Here is a 17716-nt window from a genome sequence, read left to right as displayed (position 1 = left end):
ACTATCCAGAACCATTTCAAATTAAAGGCTTTCTAGAGTTAATTGTCAAAAACCCTTCCAGAATGCAAAGCCTCAGACAGCTGAAGGACAGTTAACACTATATTTTGTTAAGTCCACTCAAAGTCCATGGTTCTGATCTGGGCCAGGAGGTCGGCAACGTTTTTGGACAGAGTGCCAAAAACACCCACAACCTCAACTTGTAAGATGCTGGCGTGCCGAGGGTGGATGGCAGGGGAGTCGTGAGGGGCCCAATTCTTGTTGTGGCAGCACAGGCCCAGCTGCTTCCTCACTATCTGCCCCAAGGTGCATGTGTACCCACTGCCAGCAGCGAGCTAGGCTGGAGCTCCATGGACCCTGCTTGAAGCTTCCCGGATGTCTGCCACAGCCAGCCCAGGCTCTGGGCAGGCCCCTGCCGCCCACCACAGAGCCCATGCTGCTCGCTGCAGGCAGCGGGGAGGCTGCAAGCAGCTGCATCAGGGTCCATCCCAGCCTGACATAATCACTGGCAGCAGATGTACGTGTGCTGAGGCAGATGGCAAGGAAGGGGCCGAACTGTGATGCCACAACAAGAATCAGGCCCCTTGTAGCTTCCCCGCTGTCTGTTCCAAGGCTCGCAGGCCAGGGCAAACCAACCATCCCGGAAGCACAGGCAACGTGAAGAATTAGGACTGGTGCAACCAGAGGGCAAGCCACATGAAGAAGACCAACTGACTCATCCTGGAGGCTGGCACATGCAAGGGGTGTAGGGGGAGGCAGAGTCCCACGGATACCCATCAGGAGGTGCGACCTACCTGGGAGAGTCCTCAGAAGGAGAGCCCACCACTAAAGATTAGATCAAAAGCTGTGGCAGGCAAGTTTCTGGGCTTTCTCCAGAGTAATCAAGGACCCCTCCAGAGGTCACAAGACCCCACACAACACCCAACACTGGACACACATGCTACGGCGGTACATAAGCGTATACTTGAGGTCAGGCAGGCACAGCAACCAAGGCAGAGGAGCCTCTGATCAGGAGGCTCTAGGTGGCGGTTCACTTCCTGCAAGGTGTTTAGATAATATTCATATTTTACAAACTCTAAAAGTGCCAGTAGCAAAAGGGGGGGGCAGAAAAAGAGTGGAGAACAGCACATGCAATCCAAGCTTGCCATGCATACAATAGTTAAAGGGGAAGTGAGAGGTTGTTGGAGTAGCTATCACTTTTATAACACCCGAGTCCTGTGTAACAGGACAGGAAAAGTGGCTCTAGATGGACACTGCCCCTTAGAAGACTCCACTGCTTGATGGCAGGAGGTATTAATCTACAAGCAGACATGTGCAGCCTCTACCTAATGACGAATGAGGGAGTGAAATGACTGTATGCATTTACAGCCTTCACTCCATTTTAAAGGCAATATGGGAAGTCTACAAAGCCCAGTCTGTGAACGCCAAGCATAGAGGAGACAGTGGCAAAAAAGTTTATTTAATTCCTATGTAGAAAGTAACAAATTCTGGTCTTGTCATACAATTTTAGGCTGTTTTCCCTCAAGTCCCACATTAACAGTATGCATCCCAAATTAGTTTGTACTTTCAATGCTCAGTCATTTCGCACCCTTTCTGGTCTTGTGAACACTGACATATTTAAGGATTCCATCATTTCCTGTGTTAATGCTAGCATCCACATTTCAGTTCTTATGAAGGCACTTTGTTGCACTGGTGCAGTTATCCAAATGGTACAACTTTGTTTCATTACACCAAGCAGTGTCTGCTATAGCTGAAACAAGAAAGTTTAGATAATAACCCACTATACTCAACTTAACACCCCCCCCATCCCCACCCACAACTTGGGGAACACAAAGTTCCAAGAAGAGAGGCATATATAAGCATTTCACACTTACTAAGTGAAAAGGAAAGATTTGAAATGCACAAAATAAAAGAATGTCAGGTATTAAAAGCCACACTAAGTGGGAGCTAAGAAAACAGGGAGAACCATATTTTCATAATTGCACAATTATGTTGTTGATCTGGTGTTCCACTTGGTTAGTTTAGATAAAGCAGAATTAATAAAAGAAGAAATATACACAAAGAACACGTGAACACTGAGTATCTGTTTCTTGGTGTACTCTGAAAAAAACGCAGTGCTTCAGAACATTTTTTTTGGGGGGGGGGGGGGGTGGTAAATGTCAAAATCTGACCAAAACCAACTTATTTACAATGCATACATTCTGCAAAGATCTCAGAGCAGCGATGGAAGTAGTTTTGCATGATGTTACAAGACTCTCTGGAAATAAGTGTAAATTTACTTCTAAATGCCAGAAAAGTAGCCCCTCTTCAAAGAACTACAGCAGCATTTTACTGGTCATTTCCCGTAAAGGTATGGGAACTTCTACACCTACAAATCCCTGGACCTAGATTTTCTGTGAATTAGCGATAGTAATGAGGGATTCTACAGTTTTAGTTTTAGGTTTGTAATTTTCCAATCAACTTCATGTCTTCTTATGTACAGTAATGGCCTTCCTAAAACACAAGATTAAGAAAGGACTGAATTTGAATCTGTGGTCTAGTTCGTGACCCAGAGGCAAACTTAAACTAGAGACAAATATTTTAATTTGTCCCTTCCAAACTTAGACAGCATAAAGGTGACAAGAAATAAGCAATTTAAATCCCCATTACCAGTCATTACTGTGTGACAGTTTGATTTTCTGCAACAAAGAAACCATGAGTTGAACAAATTGACATTAGAACAGATACCCTGTACCCTCAGATGAATATTTACATTTTAATTACATTCAGTGAACAGCATTAAGGGACTGAGCTAATTAAAATAGGCTACTGTGGAATTCAGGTCTGATTTTACTGAAGCCCAATCTGATTAACCTGATCTCATCTCTAAAACACAATGATACAATGTAGCTTGGAACACAGCAATAGTTTTACAAAAGAAATGGTCTAGCTTTCACAAGTCTCACCAATCAATGTATATACCTAGCATGGCAAGTTCTACTGACATAACATAGAAAATATGTTAGAAGGATATGGAAGGCAAAAAAAGGCTAAAGAAAACCTGACACAGGAAATCAATGGTACCGTCTCAGTGTACTAATGTGCTGCACTGATCAGTTAAGCTCAAAAATGTTATTACAGAATTAAAAGAAGTTTAGAAAGAGAGAAAAAATGAGGCTGCAGAAGAGTCTTATGAAGAGACTGAATAATTGTGATTGTTTGTTTAAATAAATAAAAGGGAGGTCATTACAAAAAAGGACAATTCTAAGTGATACAGTAAAAAGACTGAGAACATTTCTTCTTCTTGTGCCATAACACAGGAGTCAGGAGACATTCAGATACACCCAAAGTCAATAAAGTATTACCACACAACAGGAAATGTTAAGCTAATTTTCTAGGCAACTAAATTTAGATTCAGTATTGATTCGACAGGTAATCTATAAGGTTATAATCCAAAAGATGTCGACTCAGGGAAGAAATGGCTGATAAGTCACCCCCTGAAGCAGCTATGTGCATAATAGTTCATTAAATTGGAAGAATCAATTTCCCAACATTAGTTACATGAGGATACTAGACAAAGCAGGGAAAGGGGTGCAGGGAAATCAATGCAATGGAAAAAGTGATAGCCTTGTGCTGTGTGGCCACCATTTTTATAAATTGACAAGACCAGGTTGATTAAATAAGACAGGTTTTTTTAAAGGTGAGATGCCAGAAAATGAGCAGACAATTGCCAAGCAAACAGATGCATTTAACAGGGGACTAGGTCTTAATTTTCCCTTTTACAGATAGCGTAATGGGAAAGATTCAGAAATATATAATGTGGAGGTATTATGATGAGGATGTACAGAAAAGCGAAGTAACTATTTGCAGAACACATCATCCAGATGCATACTGCTGGTTACACCTTCTGAACTGGAAGCTACTGTATTACTGTCCAGGGGCCTGCATCCTCCCTAATTCTCTGCAGGTAAGAAATTTGTTTTCTACTTGCCTGGAAACTGAATCCAATAACTTACAAGATAAACAACTGTCTAACTTATAGCTTCTAGTTCACATGCTGATGACAGAGACATTTTATTTTTAAACTATGAAATGCACTATCAAAAGTCCATTAAGGCTAAAACCTTAGCAAGATTAAAGGGGGGAAACTAGGTATTTATATGGATAATTTATAGAGAATGTTAGTGAGTATTAAGCTATTAATCCTCATGCCACAAGACTGAATCAAACCATCTGTAAGGAATTTTGAGGAGACCTGTGAAGGACATTCCCATATTTCTAGAATCCCATATAACAGTTCCTATAACTGTCAGATGACCCAACATAAAAGCATTAAAAATGGAAATCAAACAAAATCAGTCCTTTCACAAGGCATCAACAATTCTCCACTACACTGTCCTGAAATGAGGATTCATCTCTGTTCAGCTGCAGCACATGCTTCAGTATTTGTTTAACTTAAAATAATAATAATAATCACATTTTAGATAGTTTTGCTTGTAAGTCCTTTGAAAACTAGTGCAAGATGAACAGTCTGTATGTCAAAGATTTTCATTCCACATGGCCCACATTACCCCTTTGGAAAATTTCAACAGATGCTGATGTAAACATTATAATGATGTCACAGCTGTTAAGCTGTTAATGATATTTGGTACTTCATACTGGATAGAAATGAGTTAAGTGTACTCATTCATCTTTTCCAGTTTGTTAGACAGCCAAGAGACTGGATAATGAAGAGACAGTTGTACTAGAAGAACTACTGGGTTGGAGAGAGGTTACTAATGGAGTTCCACAGTCTTGGTATTCAAGCTACTAAAATATAGGCGTGCTATTTTAACCTGCTGGTTGTAACAAGCTGTCAATGTAGAAGGAGTCTGACACCGTAATCATGATACTCCACAGAGAGAGTAAATTATTAAGGACTGGAATAACAAAAAGGGATTACAAAATTAATCTCCACTATTCTGGAGACAATGTTGTATGCTCACAAACAAAGGATGTGTGTCATAAACTGGGAACTCCTTAGCTGAAGTGATAGGAGGGGAAAAACCCATATATTTACTCAGAAAATGCCTGTAAGCCACCAATGTGAACTGGTTCTGCAAACGGTAAGTGCGCTCCCAAAACATATCAGAGAAGTCTTACCCCAAGGTACTTGTACGAAGAACTTTACCTAGAATACTCTGTTCACCATTCTTGGACATGGATGGGCTTACAGCTAGAACAGCTGCTGAGAAGAACAATAGGATGAACAAGGGAACAGAGGACTTACCTTGCAGAAAGAAAGAAACAAAGGCTTGACTTGAGCAGCTTAGCAAAATAGGCTGAAAGGGGAAATGAAAGCTGTCTATAAATACCTTAGAAGGTAAATATCATCCAGGGAAGAGAGCTATTCAGGCTAAATGACAGTGTTGGCACAAGATCAAATGGGTGTAAACTGACCATGAACAAATGAGAAGGTTTCTAATCCTCAGGGCAGTGAGTTCCTGGAACAGTTTCACAACTGGAGAAGTGGGGTCAAGAAATCTGTCTGGTTTCCCAATGAAGCTTGCCTAGTTTAAGAAGTTACTGGACAAGACTTCTTTCAACAACAGGAGTGGCACTGAAATCAAAGACTGCTCTTGTCTAGGGGCCTGCAACATTTTAGGAGCTGGAGCTCACCTTGATGGAGCTTAGCTCCAAGCTTGAGACACTTCCAACCTACCTCATGCCACTAGAGCCACTGCTTCTCCCCACCACCAAAACACTGCCGAAGCTCCCAATATAGTTTTTGACCCCTGCTCTCATAGATTCCCAATAAAGTCCCTAGAAGCACCCCTCATCTGTGCTGGAAAAGCCTGTTGGTGCACTGAAGAACAAATACTGATGTTAGTTCAATATCATTCAGCTTGCAATATTTAATGCTTTAACAACACAGAACACGGCAAAATTATTTTTTGCCAAAAATTTCCACTGTTGCTTTTACTGGTGGTCTAGTTCTACTAAGGAACAAACACGAGCAGTGCTAGAGAACACAAGGTTCCCAACCAATGCTGGGTAAGACAACAAGTATGTAAGAAGGGCTTTCAAAAGGAGAGCCTTTCAAAAGGGCAGTAGCTGTTACATTTTAATTCTTATAGCCTAATTGTGGGCAAGCTAGAAACAAAACAAATATAGCAAACTACTCCAATTGTGATGCTGCTTAATCAAGGGTTAAAGTTGGAGCTGTTTTGCTACATTAGTCTGGTTTCCTGCTTGTCCACACAACAATTGGAACTTAATAGCTGCTGCCCTTTTTAAACTACTCCAAGTGTACATGTGCATCCATACTTGCTCAGTGTCATCTAGATTAGCTCCGAGTAGAGTTAGGTGTAATAATTATACTCCAACAGCAGCCACATAACCCTTACATACACTAAGCTTCCACATCGGTGAGCCTGTCCTGCTCTACTCCACCGTAGTATGAGCCACAGCTATCCCCACTCTTTCCTGCCTCTGGTCTGGGGGGAAAAAAAGCAGATGCAGGAAGATGTCATAACAGACACGTGTTCTGTGCTTAGAGCTATAACAAGTATCCAGTCAAGCTCCTCATAGCAGGGACACATACAGGGCACATGGCGGGGGGACCTGTGGTTTGCAGTACAGGTTTCCCTCACTTTATGCTGTACACGTGTTCCTGGAAAACAGCGCGTAACTCAAATTCACATAAAGGGAACCCACTTTGCAATGTAACAAATAAAGATATGTTCCAAGACCTTGACTGTACTGTCCCCCAGACCCATTTCTACCACTTTTACAAGACATTATTGGTACTCACCAACAGCAGACAGCACACACAAGTACAGGGCACCATCATAACACAGAAGACTATGTTTTGGCATACATCACTCCCACAATGCACTGCACAAAGCAGCGAACTGAGGGTTTCCACCACACCGATCACATAAGAGTGAATTTACCTCACATATAGAAAGGGTCATTGCATAAGAGCAAATTCGTACATACAGAACCCACATAAAGCGAGGGAAACCTGTACTATCTGTCTCCACTAACTGATTTGATTCCTGCACACTAGTCTGGTAGATGCCCACCTCTGCAAAATAATCTTGTGAATGGATATTTCTAGAGTTCTCACTCTAGTCTCAGCCCCAGATCCTCAGAAATTAAGCAGAATACCAGTGTTCTCTTCTAGGGAGTGAGCAGCATTCTGGGTTGCAAGCATCTTCTATATTGTTCAGCAAAAATGGACCAGCTGTCAGAAACTAGAACAGTTCACATGGGTGGGGAGGGGGGGAGAAGAGAAACTAAACTCCAAGCAAGACAAGTGAACACAAATGAGCAAGCAGATTCTGTCACATTCAAAGAGGGGCCAGAAGATACAAGTACAGAAAATGGGGAGGGGGGCAGTTCAGCAGTGAATGAGCATATAGATGAGGTGGGGGCATTCAAATGAAAAAGTAGGCAGACCACACTAAAGCACATAAGCATACACACATGAATACAAATATACACACAAAGTACAGGATAAGTTAGTAATTAATGCAGGCATCCTAAAGCTCCTAGCATCAATGGAGGAGGAAGTGCTTGGAGAAGTTATTAGTGTAGAAACAGCCATTCACTACTGCTATTTTCTCAACTCAGCTTTTCAAGTCAGAGATTTTTCAGTAATTTTTATCATCATACAAAACTAGGGCTGGAAAAAGATCAGCTAGTCCAATCCCGAAGTGCAAGATCCTAAGACAAATCTTTGTCTAACGTGCATTTCAACTAAACATTTTCTTTTTTAATTTTGTGTCCCTTACCTGGGATACACTTTTATGTAAATACCATTACTTGGGTAGTTTTGCCTCGTTGGTGGCTGCTTTTCCCACACAAGGATTTTTCTGTTATTTCCCACTGGTGGTACCTTCTGTTCAACTGACAGTGGGAGTCCTTACACAAGCAAAGCTTCATGGCCTAAGCATGTTTTGTGTAAGCTAATACTCCCACCATTGATAACAGCAGCATTCATGGTGGCAATAACATTAGAAACTTTTGCTAGTATTTCCTGGTACAAGCAAAGCTGCAGCTATTTAAACTTGTGTGGTACAAAGGTCTCCTCTATGACTTCTGGAAATTGGCAGCCCTCAGAATGCTGATTTATCTTACAATGCAACCAAAAAAAACTGCCCTTGCACGTTAGTAAGCTTCTGTGGCTGACTTCTTTTAAGTCTCAAAATTGGTATGTAATTGATGACTTGAAGTTAAAATATTTTGCTGTAGTTTTGCAGATATCTAGTCACAAGTGTATTAAAAACAAAATTAACAAGAATAAAAGTACACAAAAGAGGTTGCAGCTAGTGACTGAAAGCCAACATGCAAAGTACCAGAGAGGAAGGGACAAACATTGAAGAGTTTGTGGGAATAAGAACCATGCATGTGGCAGCAATTAAAACATACCGCGATGAAAATCAAGTCCAAGGTCAAGACTGTGAGTAAGCATTAATTTACAAACAGACTTAAGTGGTTTAAGCTTGACAGCTCTGAGACTGCTGCTGTCTAAAGAGTCGAGAAAGTGGGAAATGCTATGAGAAATTAGTGTGTGCTGGCAGCAAGATACAAATTTCAGCTTACACTCAATTCACTTAAACTCAAGCGAAAGATGTAGTCAAATTCTTCTTTCATTCACAGAAATGATCTTGGCGTCTCGCCTGCCTCTGTCCTTAAACCAATAGGGCTACAACCAAAAACCCTAAATCATGTTCTAAAAGAGTTTTGTTTCTTGGGTGTAGCTCCACTTTGAAAGCCTGTATTTGATTCAGAATTAAGCTTTCTGGTACAGCTCCCTCCCTGGATGCACATTTTGGATCAATTCCTAATCAAGAGAAAAACTTCTAATGTTTACATCCACATGGATCTTAAAAAACACTTTGCACTCATCTAATCTGGAGTCATTCTTATTCTAACCCATAGATAATGTGAGCTGATTTCCCTAACACAGGTGCCACTGTTACTGTGACACTGGTAGCGGCAGAGATGCTGCCCAAGGTTTTAGAGCTGAAGTGGTGGTTTAATAGCAAAGGTGCTCTGCTCCATCGTGCCAGTGGCTCCTGGCACTGGGGTGAGCTTCCAGCTGCCACAACAGCCTTTGGACCAGACTCAGGAAGCAGGCCCAACTCATGGATCAAGTTCTTGGCCTGGAAGTCGGAGGCCCGGGCTGCATCTCTGACTATCACGGAAGTGGCGGAGCAGCAGCAGCAAGTCACTGCGTCTCTCTCCACCTGCTCCTACTTCAACCTTTCCACCAGCCTGTCTGCGCAGCGAGACCCTGAGCATGGATGTATACGCCAGGTTATGCCAGTCTCACCAGCCACCTCCGGGTACCACCAACGTCCAGATGACAGGATTATCGAGACGATGTGCTGAGCCAGGCAGGATTAGAGCAGATCCAATCCGCGCCAAGAGCCCGAGGGAGGGGAAGACAGAGACGGACCGGCCAGATCCCGGCCGAGCACCTTAATGTGGCGCGCGGAGCTCCCGGCTCCCCACCTGCGGGGGAAGCTCCTCTGGGCTGGGTTTCCGCCTCCCGGCCCCCAGGCAGGGCTGCGGTCCCCCGGCCACCGCCGGGCCCGACATGAGCGAAGCCCCGGGCGATGCCCGCACGAGCCGCCCCCGCCTCGGGCACCAGGCCTGGGCACGTCCCCGGCTGCCGCCGCGCCTCGCGTACCTGGGTCCTGTAGCTTTCCCCGGCCGGGCGGGCTCAGCCCTCCGCCCCGCCGGCTCCGGCTCCGGCTCCGCCTCCGCCTGCGCCCGAGCCGCGCCGCGCCCGGCCGCTTCCCTGCGCTCGATCTGCCGGGGGAGGGGGGAGGACGAGCTCCCGGAAGCGCTGGCGGCGGACACGCCCCCCTGCCCTGGCAGCGGCCAATGGCAGGCGGCTGGGAGCGGCTGTTGTGCCGCCCCGCATTCACTTCCGGGCTACAAAGGCGCCGGCCGCGCCCTAGCAACCGCGTGGCGTTGCCATGCGGAAGTGCCTCCCGAGTGTGAGGGCGCCGTTCCCTCCCAGTATTGGGCGGCGCGTGGCCCGGCCCAGCCCGGGGGAGGCCTGGAGGCTGCGGGCGGGCTCAAGACCTGCATGGCAGGTATCGCGGAGCTCCCGCTGCAGCCTGACGCCGTCCGGGGCAGAGGCAGGGCCAGAGCCAGGGCTAGCGCGTCCGTCCCGCGGGCCGTGCTGGGAGCCCGCCGGAGCAGGCTGAGCCGGTGCCACCGCAGGGCGCGGGCGCGCTGCAGTCAGGGCCGGCCCCCCGCGGTGTTTGGCCTCGCAGAGGGAGAGCCGGGGTGGGACGGCTATGAGGAGGGGACGCTATGGAGCCCGTTCCGCCACGGGTACAAGCTGCCCCGCTGCAGTTCCTGCGGCACGTGGCGGGTTTGGATCCTGCATCAGAGGGGCTGGTCAACCACGGGCCGAGAAATAGGAATGGGTGAGGAGCAGCCACCCACAAGACACCCTCGAGATAGGAGCGAGCCGCATGGGGGAAGCGAGAGCAGGCAGGGAGGGATGTACTGGGACAGCTACCCCGCACACTGCAGTTGCAAATGAGTAGCTCTGAAATGATGTTAGTCTTGGAAGCCAAGAGCCTCAAAGGAAGCAGGATGGCCCAGTCATTAGGGCGGTACCTGACCCCAAGGAATGGGAGTTTGGTTCCCTGCTCGGCCCCTGACTTCCTAGGTGACCTGTGGGCAAATTATTTAATCTCCCTAGGTCTCATCTGAAACCCACCTCACTGTGGTGTTGTGAAGATAATACATTAAAGCGTAGTTTATCAACCTGTGGTACGTGTACCCCTGGGGGTATGCGAGACACAGGCGGGGGGTATGCAGGTATCTCAACACTCACTCTGTCTCTTACCCTCTTTTCCTCTTAAAACTATGGCAAAAAATTTGGTGCGGTGCACATTGTGCGGCACTTTACATTCCTCAGTAATAATTTGACGTGTCGTGCTTTGTGCGACACTGGATTCAGCCCTCCTAGCTTTGGCCAACATCACCTCTAGCCCAAGTACATACTTGAGTTGTGCACTCCTGGTATAAAAGAAGGCAACCCTACCCACACCAGATCAGACATCTGTCATATCTTATATACACAACTCTTCTTCCAACATATGGCACACATTAGTCTGTAACTATAAAATCCCCTGGAAAATTGAGTGATGGGGTACTTATTAAAATTCTCAGAAGTTAGGGGGTATTTGCTACTTAAAAGGTTGAGAAACGCTGCATTAAAGAGCCTACTGGGCTCAGATATTACAGTGGAAACACATGTACAACACTAGAAGGAAGGCGTATTCTTTCTAGAGCTGATACATTGTAAATGTTAGAATCATAGAAGTAGGGTCGGAAGGGACCTTGTAGATCTTCAAGTCTGACCCCCTGCCTGGGCAGGAGAAAAAACTGGGCTCAAATGATCCCAGCTAGGTAGACATCAACCCTCCTCTTAAAGACCCCCAGGGTAGGAGCCAGCATCACTTCCCTTGGAAGCTGGTTCCAGGTCCTAGCTGCCCTGACCGTGAAGTAGTTCTTATGGATGTTTAATCAAAACCTACTCTTCAACAACTTATGGCCGTTTTCCTTGTTATGCCAGGAGGTGCTAGGGGTAACAAGGTCTCTCCCAAACCCTTCTGGTCCCCCCTAGTGAGTTTGTAGACTGTCACCAGGTCTCCCCTCAACCTTCTCTTGTGAAGGCTGAACAGGTTCAGGTCCCACAGTCTCTCATTGTAGGGTCGGCACTGTTGTCCCCAGATCATGTGAGTGGCCCTGCTCTGGACCCTCTCAGTGTTGTCCACATCCCTCTTGAAGTGGGGCACACGGAACTGGACACAGTACTCCAGCTGTGGCCTACCCAGTGTTGCATAGAGGGGGAGGATCACCTCCTTGACCCTGCTAGAGATGCACCTGTGGATGCATGATAAAATGCAGTTAGCCCTTCCAACCGTGACCTCGCACTGTCGGCCCACGTTCATCTTGGAGTCAGTAACATCTGCCATTCTTAGTGCCAGGCCCCTCTGTAAGGCAGTAAGCACTGTAATCTAGAAATAAGTTTTTGAAACTGGGTGCCACTCCATTCACAAAGTTAGGAAGGGATGTCTCTGGTCCAGTTAGGGGTGCCTAGAGTCCAAAAAGGTTGAGAAACCACTGCTTTAGATAATTCATGAACAGCATAGTGACACTCACTGTAATTCTTTCACTCCACTGTAAGAGTTGCAAGTGGGCTCTCAAAATGCAGCAGCATAAATGGATTCTATTTTAGAAAAAAAAAGTTTGGAGGAACTGAGAAATGTAGACTTAGTTCCAAAAGGTACAGGGTGTTCTTGGAGAATGTGCCCAGTGGCGGTGTGAGCAAAGTATTAAAATCCATCATTCGTTCAAGACTGGAAAACACTGAAAGACTGAGCAGTATCATGAAGAGACGGCATGTTATAGTTCCTAAGGAGGTGGGGGCAAAGAACAAGAAGTGGGTAATGGGGCTGTGTGAAATGTGCAGCTAAATCAGCAGCAGGAAAGCTAGCTGATTAAGACTGTTAATAATCATTATTGTGATGATGGCATCCAAAGGCTCTTGAGCTTCAGGGACTACACCAGTCCCACATTTCCCCTGCCAATATTTGTAATTTAACAAACACATTTTCCTGTTTTAAAGATGGCTGTCTCCCCCTTATTATATGGGCAGGAAATGTGGGGCGGGGGGAGAACCTGAGGAAACTGCTATTCAAAGGAAACATTACTTATTATACACCAAATGCTGTCTAATGAATAAAGTTGAAGCACTGAAAATATAAATAAACATTCTCTGATCTCTTTCAGTTACAGGACCCTTAGGACTCTTTGTAAACATAGTAGATAAAAAGAATACATTTTAAAAAACAAATGTGATTTTTCGAATAATGATGCCCTTCAACAATCAAAGGGATCATAGCTTACTGGGTAGCAGTGAAACCAAAGAAAATTATGGTGCAGGAGAAGAGTTAAAATTGCCTGTGTGGCTTTAACTCTGTAGTTATATCCTTTAAACAATGGGAGTGGGTGAAGTTGAACCTTAACTATGGATTCCTAAGGTTTCCAGAGTTTACAAACTTATTTGAAATTGCATTATTCTTCCTGAGACGTTTTGCAAAATATTTTATGATGTTTTTATGTAACAATCCTCCCATGTGTCATGTGCATAAAACCTTTATCACCAAAGCACAGCTTGAGCTGATGAAACAATCTCATTAGTTTGTGGCAGTGCATTGCTCTGCATCTACAAGGCTCTAGACAGGGATATAACACAAATCACCGGCATGTTACATGTGCTAATATTAATGCCAAACTGATTTAAACAATTGCCTAGGAAAATGTATTTTGCAGTCAGAATTTGCAATTTAGCAATTATATTTTCCTCTGCATGTAACTTTCTTGAGCTTGAATTTGTTATTGTCTATGTTTCTTATGTAGTCTGGGAAACAAACTTCAGTCTTGGCACACTGAAAAGGATCTCCTGGGCCACTCAGTCCAAGTCTCTGCATTCATTGTCCAAAAAGCTCTAAAAATTGTCTCCTCAAACCCCTCACACACCACAACCACAAATATTACAAATCCCAAAACACCCTATAACATGCCACAGACAAAAAGGAGAGACAAGTGCATCAATAATGCCCTGCCCTCCAGTGGCAGAAAACCGGTTTATATATGCTCAGAGTATCCCAGAAGGAAAAAATACAGTGGGGACATATACCAATTCTGGCAACTGGTTTTATCCTAAGCAGAAGAGCAAAACCTTACAGTCAGATTCCAGATAGGTTTCTATATACCAGCCAAAGTATGATTACATCCCAATCTTAATTCCCTCTCTTTGCTGTAACAATATCCAGTGATTCAGAGGGAGATGAAAAGAAAGAACCTTGAAGTCTATAAAGCATTCATGAGAGAGAAAAATCCATCCTGAGCCCTACTGATAACCATGGGATTATAAACCACCTCCTATACTGAAAAAAAGCTACCTCTGGCCAACACAGAGATTCCAGATCCCCAAATCACACATCACCTGCAGTGATTATTGATCAGACAATCCTCTATTCCATCACTCTCCCTTTCATCCTGATGTTATTCAGATTCTTCATTCCTATTATTTTACTCAAAAGTTCTTTCCAAAACTTTGTTCTTCTAGTTAAAAATCAAATGTCCAATTTAAATTTCTTTATAACCAAGTTATAGCCATTTCATCTTATGCCAACATTATTCTTTAACTTTAGGTCTTTTCCCTCCCTGGTACTCATCTCCCAAATGCATTTGTAAAAAGTAACATATCCCCTATCAGCAATGTTTTGCCAGGGCCACTAATGCAAATATTTAACAGGATCAATCCCTGAGGAACACCAGTAGGAACTGCTCTCCAGTCTGACAACTTTTCAACACAACCCAGTGAACTGGCCCCTTTAGCCATCCCCTTATCAATTTCAGCATTACAGCACATATCCCCATCTTCTCCAGTATGGCTAATAATTCCCCATTATGTTGTCAAAAGATTTGCTGATATCTGAATGGATTAGAAACACTGCCATGTCCTTGTCAAAGAAATCGGTTTTCCTGTCAGAAGGATTTGAGATTAGTCTGATGCAATTCTTCTTGGATAAAACTATGTTGCATCTTGTCCCATTTTGTGTTTACATCCATATCTTTGATTATTCTTTCTCTTAATATCTGTGGCAAGACCCGGAAAAATATTGAAGTCAAGCTAACATGCCTAGTTTCCTGGACTATTCTTTCCCCCATTCTAAAAACAAGTAGTGCATTTGCTATTCAACGGAGGGTAATATCCCTGAGTTAACTAATACATTGAAGATCCATGCTAAAGGGATTGCTATGTCATGCTCCAGTGTTTTTAGTATCCTGGAATGGATATGATTTAGGCTCCCTGACTAGTAACAGTAAACCATCTATGTTTTGCCTCCATCTCAAATGTGACCATTTCTGTAACCATTCCTTCATTCCCATTTGGAACCCTACCATTATTCATAGATTCATAGATATTAGAGGCTGGAAGGGACCTCACAAGATCATCAGGTTCAGCCCCACTGCACTTGGACAGGAAAGACTGCTGGGGTCATAATTGATTATACTTTCACCCTTGGTAAAGACTTAAGGCAAAGTATTTATTCATTCCTTGGGCCACACTCTCCGTCCCATCTTCAGCACAGAGCAGATCCATTTCTTCCCTCCTGGTTCTCTTTTTATATAACTGAAGGGGTTTTTACAGTTTGTTTTAATTTAATTTACTTCACAAGTATCTAATTGAGCAAAGCCTCTGAATTTACCTACTTTATTCTTGCAGTTGTTGACCACAGCAAGGTGTCCCCACATGCAAATCAATCCCTTGCAGATCTCCTGATTCCTTCTAATGTCCTGCTAAAGGCACTTGCTCATCCAAAGAGGTCTGGATGAACCACCTACCTCCTGCTTGGAATGCAAGCTCTGGTTAATATTTGAACTTATACCATAAAGTAATTCTATAGCCTAGTTTCCTGGATTAATTATATTAGTTTCTCAAGCTGGCCCTTCTGAAGGGCAAAGCTCTTTTCATAGATCATTCTTGTCCATCCTGCAATTTGAACTGAACTGAATCAGCTCATGATTGCTTGATCCAAGGTTATTTTCCATAACAAATTCTTCTGTAAGGTCTCCACGACTTACCAAAACCAGACCTAGGAAAGCATTGCCTCTTAGCTATTTATCAGCCAGTTCATCTCAAAATATCTGCACTAGGGCTGTGCAAAACAGCTATGTTTTGATTTGGTTTCGGATTCGGCCATATCGGAAGGACAGCGTTTCATTTCAGTGTTTCAGATCACTGTTCTGTTTCGATTCAGCCAAATCTGTTTCTGAGTTTTGATGCTGTTTCGGTGATTTGGCCATAGACTATAATGGGGAATCACTAAAACGCTTATAACTTTGTCATTTCTTGCCAGATTCAGATTACAATTGCAGGGATGGTAGCCCCTTCTGAGGGCATGAAGCCTGCCATGTTTCAAGGAGACAGATGCAGGGGTTTCTGTGAAACTGCTCAAAGCAAAGTGTTCAAAGCAAAACATATCACTTGCTGGCAGCAGCAGCATGCTGTCATCGTGCATGCAGGTCTAGGGGTCCGCGCCCCCTGGGAGGGCTGCGGGTCTGTGCCAGACTCCTCCCAGGGAACACAGCCCCCTGGATCTGCACACAGGATGACAGCAGGTTGCTGCTGTCAGCTGGGGCCAGCACACCAGCACTGGGTTCTTTCCAGCACTTGGCGCGGGTGGCACCAACCAGACTTGGGTGTTGACAGTGGCCTCAGCTGGCAGTGGCAGCATGCTGTCATTCTGTATGCAGATCCGAGGGCCCGTGCCCCCTGAGAGGGCTGCGGGGCTGTGCCAGACTCTTCCCAGGGGACACAGGCCCCTGGATCTGCGTGAGGGATGACAGCAGGCTGCCACTGCCGGCGTGAGCCAGTTCCGACACTGGGTTCTTTCTGGCACTCAGTGTGGGCTGCGCCAAGCAGACTCGGGTGCTGGCGCTGGCCCCAGCTGGCAGCAGCAGCAGTCTGTCATCCCGTGCGCAGATCTGGGGGCCTGTCCCCCCAGGTGGGCTGCAGGGCTGTGCCAGACTCCTCCCAGGGGGTGCAAGTCCCTGGATCTGGACACGGGATGACAGCAGGCTGCCGTCCCTTCCCCAGAGCACAGAGATTGGAAGGGATCTCAGGGACAGATCACAGACACTGGCCAGCTACAGATGTCAATATCAAAGCAGTCCTTCCCCCCACTCCCTCTTCTTAGTTTCTGTTTCCTTGCTAGCCTGGCTCTGAAAATCCAAAATTTTTCAAAATTTTCCAAAACATTTTGGAGCCTTCTGTTTCATTTCAGATTTGGTGTTTCAGGCACCGAAATGAGCCAAAACACCTCTGAAACGAAACAGCTGCCGAAGTTTTGCACAGCCCTAATCTGCACCCTTTTGTTATTGGTATCATTTGGTAACCAGTCTGTATTGGGAAAATTAATTTATTCTATAATAATGCAACGTCCACTATTGCTACATTCTCCTAAGACCTTACAGAGATCCTTGTCCATGACCAGGTCTCAATGTGGGGGGTCAATGATAAATTACCAACCTGGTTCCTTTAAGAACTTTATTATTCCTTTGTAATGTGATTTTAACCCAAATCTCTTTTGTCTCTGGTATTACATTTTATTTCCTTACAATCTCCCAGCTTGTTATTATATGAATATTCATAGATTCATAGATTGTAAGGCCAGAAGGGACCTTGGAAGATCATCAGGTCTAGCCCCCTGCATCAAGCAGGAAAGATAACTGAGGGTCAGGTGACCCCAGCAAGGTGACTGCCTAGTCTCCTCTTAAAGATTTCCAAGGTAGGTGGTTGCACCACCTCTGGAGGGAGTTTATTCCACAGTCTGGACACCCTGACTGTGAAGAAGTTTTTCCTAATGTTGAATGTGGTTCAGTCTTCCAGGAGTTTGTGGCCATTACTCCTAGTTTTCCCTTCGGGTGCCCTGGTGAACTTCTGTTCACCTACCCCTTTATGTACACCCCTAGTGTAGCGGTAAGCTGCTACCAGGTACCCCCTCAGTCTTCTTTTCTTCAGGCTGAAGAGTCCCAGATCCTTCAGCCTTTCCTCGTATGGCTTGCCATGTAAGACTCTGATCATATGGGTGGCTGTTCTTTGGACTCTGTCAAACTTGTCCATGTCCTTGTTAAAGTGTGGTGC

General features: G+C 44.8%; 1 protein-coding gene across 5 annotated transcripts in view; it reads right to left on the bottom strand.

Moving 5' to 3' along the window:
- The window catches only part of CSNK1G1 (casein kinase 1 gamma 1), a 171075-nt gene extending 161288 nt beyond the window's left edge, over positions 1–9787 (bottom strand). For 4 of the 5 annotated variants that reach the window (XM_090029370.1, XM_090029372.1, XM_090029373.1 and 1 more), the window contains exon 1: positions 9659–9787. The gene's annotated coding sequence lies outside the window, so the exon portion shown is untranslated. The remainder of the gene's footprint in view (positions 1–9658) is intronic. The other variant, XM_090029371.1, reaches the window with a different exon arrangement.
- Between the last annotated feature and the right edge of the window lie 7929 nt (positions 9788–17716).

Source organism: Crocodylus siamensis, chromosome 15 (genome assembly GCF_052110815.1).
Source record: "Crocodylus siamensis isolate JL-2025a chromosome 15, ASM5211081v1, whole genome shotgun sequence".
NCBI classification, from domain to species: Eukaryota; Metazoa; Chordata; order Crocodylia; family Crocodylidae; genus Crocodylus; species Crocodylus siamensis.
This window is presented reverse-complemented; position numbering and strand designations above follow the sequence as displayed.